An 8,337-nucleotide genomic window follows, 5' to 3' on the forward strand; every position below is an offset into this window, starting at 1 on the left:
GAATTTTTTATTTTTTGTCACAAGTTAGTGGAAAATGATGATTTTTTTTTTATTTATTTTTTTCTTACAAAGTCTCATATTCTACTAACTTGTGACAAAAAATAAAAACTTCCATGAACTCACTATGCCCATCAGCGAATACCTTGGGGTCTCTTCTTTCCAAAATGGGGTCACTTGTGGGGTAGTTATACTGCCCTGGCATTCTAGGGGCCCAAATGTGTGGTAAGGAGTTTGAAATCAAATTCTGTAAAAAATGATGTGTGACACTTTTTTGCAGCCTAGGTGGGCAAAGGGGCCCATATTCCAAAGAGCACCTTTCGGATTTCACAGGTCATTTTTTACAGAATTTGATTTCAAACTCCTTACCACACAGGTATTTCGTGATGGGCATAGTGAGTTCATAGAACTTTTTATTTTTTGTCACAAGTTAGTGGAATATGAGACTTTGTAAGAAAAAAAAAATAAAAAAAAAAAATCATCATTTTCCGCTAACTTGTGACAAAAAATAAAAAGTTCTATGAACTCACTATGCCCATCAGCGAATACCTTAGGGTGTCTACTTTCCGAAATGGGGTCATTTGTGGGGTGTTTGTACTGTCTGGCCATTGTAGAACCTCAGGAAACATGACAGGTGCTCAGAAAGTCAGAGCTGCTTCAAAAAGCGGAAATTCACATTTTTGTACCATAGTTTGTAAACGCTATAACTTTTACCCAAACCATTTTTTTTTTTACCCAAACATTTTTTTTTTATCAAAGACATGTAGAAAAATAAATTTAGACCAAAATTTATATATGGATCTCGTTTTTTTTTGCAAAATTTTACAACTGAAAGTGAAAAATGTCATTTTTTTGCAAAAAAAATCGTTAAATTTCGATTAATAACAAAAAAAGTAAAAATGTCAGCAGCAATGAAATACCACCAAATGAAAGCTCTATTAGTGAGAAGAAAAGGAGGTAAAATTCATTTGGGTGGTAAGTTGCATGACCGAGCAATAAACGGTGAAAGTAGTGTAGGTCAGAAGTGTAAAAAGTGGCCTGGTCTTTCAGGGTGTTTAAGCACTGGGGGCTGAGGTGGTTAATGGGTCCGCGATCCGGCCGTTCCGCAAAAAGATAGGACATGTTCTATCTTTTTGCGGAACGGATGTACGGGACAAAACCCCACGGAAGCTTTTGTAGGGTTCCGTTCCGTGCTTCCGTTCCGCATCTCCGGATTTGTGGACCCATTGAAGGCTGCGCTCCGTGGCCGTATTGTGGAACGCATTTGCGGATCCGCAATACACAGGCACCGTTCCGTGTGCATTACGCATCACAGATGCGGACCCGTTCACTTCAAATGGGCGTTCCACAATACGGCCACGGAGCGCAGCCTTCAATGGGTCCACAAATCCGGAGATGCGGAACGGAAGCACGGAACGGAACCCTACGGAAGCACTACGGAGTCCTATCTTTTTGTGGAACGGACGGATCGCGGACTGCTGCGACTGCCCCACGGTGGGTGTCCTTGCATTGCGGCCTGCTGCATGGCCACGGGGCGCACACGTTCATGTGCAAGAGGCCTAACAGTTATAATGCACTGCAATACAAAAGTGTTGCAGTATATTATACAAGGGATTGCAACTCATTTGGGACAAAAAATAATAATAAAATGTTTAAAAAAATATATATTTAAAATACACCTTGCTAAACATAAATAATAAAATTATACTGTGGTGAACACCGTAAAAATGTACATAAAAAAATAACAGAATTTTTTTTTTTTGCCCAAAACTACCATATTTTCCGCTTTGTAAGACGCACCCCCCTCCCCCCCCCCAGAAGTGGGGGAAAATGGCAGTGCGTCTTATAAAGCGAATAGAGCAATATTACATGGCTGGCACATCGCAGGCTGTGCTGCATAGGCATAGCGTCCTGCGATGGACCTGTGACTTGTAGACAGGGGCACTATCAGGGCAGTACTGCCCTCAGGTGCCCGGTAAGAAGCTCCATCTCTGGAGAGAGGGGCCTGAAGGCTAGTAACTGCTCCTGCAGTGGCGGCAGGGCCCAGCGCAGTCACTGTACTTCATTAAGCCGGACCCCGGTCACAGCAGCCTTCACATGTAAAGTCTATTCAGTTCAGCCCCTAGCGGTGGTGCTGCTTTGCTAAACTAATCACTAAGCTGTAAGCAGTACTGACTATGAAAGCAGCGGGCAGGCCGGCGGCGCACATCACTTAGGCCCCTTTCACACGGGCGAGTATTCCGCGCGGATGCGATGCGTGAGGTCAACGCATTGCACCCGCACTGAATACCGACCCATTCATTTCAATGGGGCTGTTCACATGAGCGGTGATTTTCACACATCACTTGTGCGTTGCGTGAAAATCGCAGCATGCTCTATATTCTGCGTTTTTCACGCAACGCAGGCCCCATAGAAGTGAATAGGGTTGCGTGAAAATCGCAAGCATCCGCAAGCAAGTGCGGATGCGGTGCGATTTTCACGCACGGTTGCTAGGAGACGATCGGGATGGAGACCCGATCATTATTATTTTCCCTTACAACATGGTTATAAGGGAAAATAATACCATTCTGAATACAGAATGCATAGTAAAACAGCGCTGGAGGGGTTAAAAAAAAAACAAAAAAACATTTAACTCACCTTAGTCCACTTGATCGCGTAGCCCGGCATCTCCTTCTGTCTCCTGTGCTGAACAGGACCTGTGGTGAGCATTAATTACAGCAACAGGACCTTTGATGACGTCACTCCGGTCATCACATGATCCATCACATGATCTTTTACCATGGTGATGGATCATGTGATGACCGGAGTGACGTCATCAAAGGTCCTGTTCCTGTAATTAATTCTCACCACAGGTCCTGTTCAGCACAGGAGACAGAAGGAGATGCCGGGCTACGCGATCAAGTGGACTAAGGTGAGTTAAATGTTTTTTTGTTTTTTTTTTAACCCCTCCAGCGCTGTTTTACTATGCATTCTGTATTCAGAATGGTATTATTTTCCCTTATAACCATGTTGTAAGGGAAAATAATACAATCTACAGAACACCGATCCCAAGCTCGAACTTCTGTGAAGAAGTTCGGGTTTGGGTACCAAACATGCGCGATTTTTCTCACACGAGTGCAAAACGCATTACAATGTTTTGCACTCGCGCGGAAAAATCGCGGTTGTTCCCGTAACGCACCCGCACATTTTCATAGTCAGATATAGAAGAACGACCGCTCACCACCTTGTAAATTCGCTTGTACGTGAAGGGATCGCTCCCACTGTAAAATCAGAATAAATCCCAGCAGGCGTATCGATTTTTCTTCAATGCTTTATTGATCCATATACAGATTGATCCATACACAGGACGTGTTTCGGCCCGTCCAGCCTTCCTCAACTGCTTTCATAGTCAGTACTGCTTACAGCTTAGTGATTAGTTTAGCAAAGCAGCACCACCGCTAGGGTTTGAACTGAATAGACTTTACATGTGAAGGCTGCTCTAAACAAGGCCCAATGTAATGGTGTCAGCGTCATCCACAGATCCCCTCCCCCCCATAACAGGGCGTCATCCACAGATTCCCCCCTCCCTATAACAGAGCATCATCCACAGATTCCCCCCCATAACAGCGTCATCCACAGATCCCCCCATAACAGAGCATCAGCCACAGATCCCCCCATAACAGAGCGTCATCCACAGATTCTCCCCCATAACAGAGCATCATCCAGAGATCCCCCCACAACAGAGCATCATCCACAGATCCCCCATAACAGTGTATCATCCACAGATTCCCCCCCATAACAGCGTCATCCACAGATCCCCCCCATAACAGTGCGTCATGCACAGATCCCCCCCATAACAGTGCGTCATCCACAGATCTTCCCCATAACAGTGCATCATCCACAGATTCCCCCCCCATAACAGTGCATCATCCACAGTTCCCTCCCAGAACAGTGCATCATCCACAGATCCCCCCCCAGAATCGTGCATCATCCACAGATCCCCCATAACAGTGCATCATCCACAGATTCCCCCCCATAACAGCGTCATCCACAGATCCCCCCACAACAGTGCGTCATCCACAGATCCCCCCCCCATAACAGTGCGTCATCCACAGATCTTCCCAATAACAGTGCATCATCCACAGATCCCCCCCCATAACAGTGCATCATCCACAGATCCCCCCAGAACAGTGCATCATCCACAGATCCCCCCCCCCCAGAATCATGCATCATCCACAGATCCCCCCCCAGAACAGGGCATCATCCACAGATCCCCCCACAGATCCCCCCCTCCCAGAACAGTGCATCATCCACAGATCCCCCCATAACAGTGCGTCATCCACAGATACCCCCCAATAACAGTGTCTTATCACTAGGTGCGTCTTATCAAGAGAAAATTACGGTAATGGAATATAAATTATAAAAAGTTACATGTACCCCATAATAGAACCCATAAAAACATCAACTCAATAACCACACCGACTGCTTGGTGTATGTCATAATATCAAAACACAAAATATTTCAGTTTTTTTTTCCCCCACTCCCCATCCTGAAAAAAAAAAGTTTCTTAATGCCCCAACATATATGCACCCCAAAAACTATGCCATTAAAGGGGTTTTCTGGGAGTGACATATTCTTGACCTGTCCTCAGGATCTGTAATCTAATATCTTATTGTGCGGGTCTGACTCCCTACACCACCACCGATCAGCTGTTTGCAGATTTTGCGGTGCTCCTGTGAGTGCTGTCTCCTCCTCCCAGGAAACCAAGCACAGCGCCATGCATTGTATACGGATCTCCAAAAAAAAGCCTTTCCCCTGCGCGATACAGCGCAGGGCAAAGGAGAGCATCGGAACATGAAAATGCTCCGATGCCTATATCAGGGAGGCTGCCTGGGTGAAAATGGGGACATGTCCGGGTTCAGCTCTGAACCCAGACAACCCCTTTAACTGCAAGATAAATTGCAGGCAGCCAAAATTCCAGGTGACCTCCCTGCAGGTCCTTGAGCGGACTCCAGTACTCTGGATGTGACTATACAAGGTTGATTATGGTTGGCGCGACACACATTAGAAAGAAATATCTCAAAAAGTGTCAAAGTAATAGAAAACCTATAGAAAGCCCCGGGAGACATTTCTGTGTACCAGGCTTTCTGTTTGTTCTATAGGAAGAGAGCGTGCGCTGAAAGTCTAGTGATAGATTCTATATGGCAGACTCTCCAGAGCGGACGGCAGGCTTGTTTCATCTTCCCACACCTGCTCCGTGTGATCATTTCCGCTGCACAATGAGAATTCCATAAATTAGCGCCGGGTTCTGTACGATAAGCAGAGTTATTAGAATTCTGCTGCTGTAAGATGCTCATAATGGAAAATACTGTAATAAAATCCTTCCACAGCGAGGTGTCCTGCGTGCGTTCTCTTCTGTGAAATCCCCTGTTGCAATAACCAATTACGCTTCATGCATTTTTCATCGATGAGGCGTTTTCTTGTCGCCCGGTGGAATTTGTAGCAGGTCCGTTAGATTCAGTTCACACAGGTGAGCAACATGTTCAGGAGCTTGGTTTCCTTCGCGCTCGCCGTATTGCAGACAAGACGTGAGCCGCAGAGCAGAAAATTACTGGATTTATTGCTTTTATGTTTTTTCACCCTGAAAGATGAGGTTAAGACTAGAAAGAAGAACACACGATAGCTTTCTCCAAAACGTGGACATGAATAATTACTACTTCATCCCTCTACATGGGCTCCTGATCCTTTATGATAATGGATCCCTCGTCCGGGGAACGTGACAACAGAGGGAGAACGGGACAGACTTCTTTCACATGTCCATGATGACGCCCATGGCAATACGCCCAGTCGGTGATGGGTCCGTTGTTGGTCCTTGTGTCTGTTTTTTGGTCCTCTGTGTCTCATCCGTACACTGAGGCAGCGGCCCGGAGGTGAAGCTCTGATAGTGTCAGTAGTTTATGGAGGCTATCTCCCCTGGGCCATGCACAATGAATGGAGGGTGCACCTTGTCTTCTCTCGGGGCACTCCCTGACTTTCTGGAGCTCCTGCCTTGGTGGTAGCTGGATAGTCCTCGATGGTGGATAGTCGGAAGGGTGCAAGGAAGGAGGTCGGGTGCAGGGGTCGGCGAATGGTGGAGACAATAACCAGGCCCGTTGGTTGCAATAAATAAAGTCTATCTTTACTGAATTGATGATGGGCGTAGTAATACATATGGCAGCAAACGCATAGTTCCAAAGTATATCACAGTGTAGTGCTTTTCCCGATAGCTGTGTATGGGCAGCAGCAATGAGGATGGTAGTAGTCCCTGAGTCACTTTACAAGATAACCGCAGGTGTGCTATTCTGAACTTGTCAATATCTTCTGCAATTCCCAGGCTGATGGGTGCAGATCTTAGATTCGGGTGGCTAGTCCATCTGAAGTGTGGTGGGAGCCGGAGGCAATTAGCCCTGTCCACAGCAGTAAAGTCTTTATAAGAGTTTTCGGAGATCTTTATACTGATGATCCTCTGGGTATGTCATCAGTATCTGATCGGTGCGGGTCCGACACCCAGGATCCTTACCGGTCATCTGTTTGAGAAGGCATCGGCACTCCTGTGAGCGCGACAGCCTTCTCTCTGCTTTTCCTAGGTCTTGTGATGACACGTTCATCAGTCACGTCGCCTAGGAACAGCTCAGTCCCATTCAAGTGAATGGGGCTAAGCGTGATACCAAGCGTAGCCGCTATACAATGTACAGCACTGTGCTTGGTGAGCTTCAAAACAGCTTATCGGTGGGGGTCCCAGGTGTAGGACCACCACCAATCAGATAATGATGAACTATCCAGAGGATAGGTCATCAGTCTAAAAATCTCCAAAAAACCTTTAAATGCCATAAACAAGGGATACCTTACTGTCTCAATCTGGAGCACGGCCTTGGTGATTCTAGACCTTCTATAGATGTCTGTTCTCTTCCTCTCAGAGAAAGTCTCTCCGTTAAGTAGCTCTCTAGCAGCTTTTCAGTCTTAGGAGTGGTCTCCTGGATGAGGTTTCTCTTTGGGCCTTCTTTGCAGGAACTCACACATACAGGTCTTGTCTCTTGCTCTGCTCAGCTAAGACTCTCTAACTAATCAGGAGATGGACCAAGCCCATCACCCTGGTAACCTAGCCTAACTAGTTCTGTCAGTGTTAACTATTTATTGCTCGTTCATTGCCATTCGGTATACACGGTGCGCCAAGAAATGAGAGTTTTAACAGTAAACGACAACATTTAACTCATTAACCATAAATTACCCCTTGCAGTGTTCCTCTGGGGCGCTGCACTGCAAGGCTGAAAATTAGTTTCCAGAGCATCTCCTAGCAATGGTCAGTGAAAACCACCCGATGCCATCCTTTTGTTTTGTACGTGGCTTTCTTGGACCCATAGTTTTAGTGGGAGCGTGCTTGCTCCGCATCACGCACTAAGGTAAGCGCATTTCTCCAAGTACTATTACTTGGGAACGGAGCCTCAGATCAACAAAAGAAAAGCGGCATTTTAATCAGGTGAACGACAGCTATGTGTCCAGGCAAACGGCTTAGTCGCTGGTGATAGACTCCCTTTGAGATGCATTATTGTCAAGGCTGCTCTCTAAACCCATAGCAAAGTAAAGAAAAGACAGAAAATGTTCCTTCAAGGCATCTCCGCCTGACAGCAGCTCTTGAACTGCTCCTAACCCATCACACAGGATTGCAACGGAACAAATGTAAAAACTCTTATATTAGAGAGAGAACAATGACGGGTGAAGCAGACAGGTTCGTATGATGGAAAATGCACTTTATCTAAAATAAAATGCACTTTAGGTTTCAGGCATGGGTGAAGGCTCCACAGAAGGTGACAGGGTGCTAGAGTAAAAATATCTAAGGTTTTATTATTAAAGGGATTGTAGAAGATCTTTATACTGATGACCTATACTCTGCATAGGACATCAGTATCTGATTGGTGGGGGCCCGACACCCAGGACCCTCGCCGATCAGCTTTTTGAGAAAACATCGGTGCTCGCGCTAACGTTGCGGCCTTCTCTCAGCTTTTTTTTAGGCCAGTGGCGTCACGTCACATGGCCTAGGCGCAGCTTAGCCTCATTGAAGTGAGGATAATTTATCGGTATAAGGCCTCATGCACACGACCGTTGTTTTATTCCGTGTCCGTTGTGCCGTTTTTCGTGATTTTCTGCGGACCCATTGACTTTCAATGGGTCCGTTGAAAACTCGGCTAATGCACCGCTTGTCATCCGCGTCCGTGATCCGTGGTTCCAGTCCGTCAAAAAAATATAACCTGTCCTATTTTTTTCACGGAAAACGGTTCGCGGACCCTTTCAAGTCAATGGAACCGTGAAAAAACGCGGAGGCAC

Source organism: Bufo bufo, chromosome 9 (genome assembly GCF_905171765.1).
Source record: "Bufo bufo chromosome 9, aBufBuf1.1, whole genome shotgun sequence".
NCBI lineage: Eukaryota > Metazoa > Chordata > Amphibia > Anura > Bufonidae > Bufo > Bufo bufo.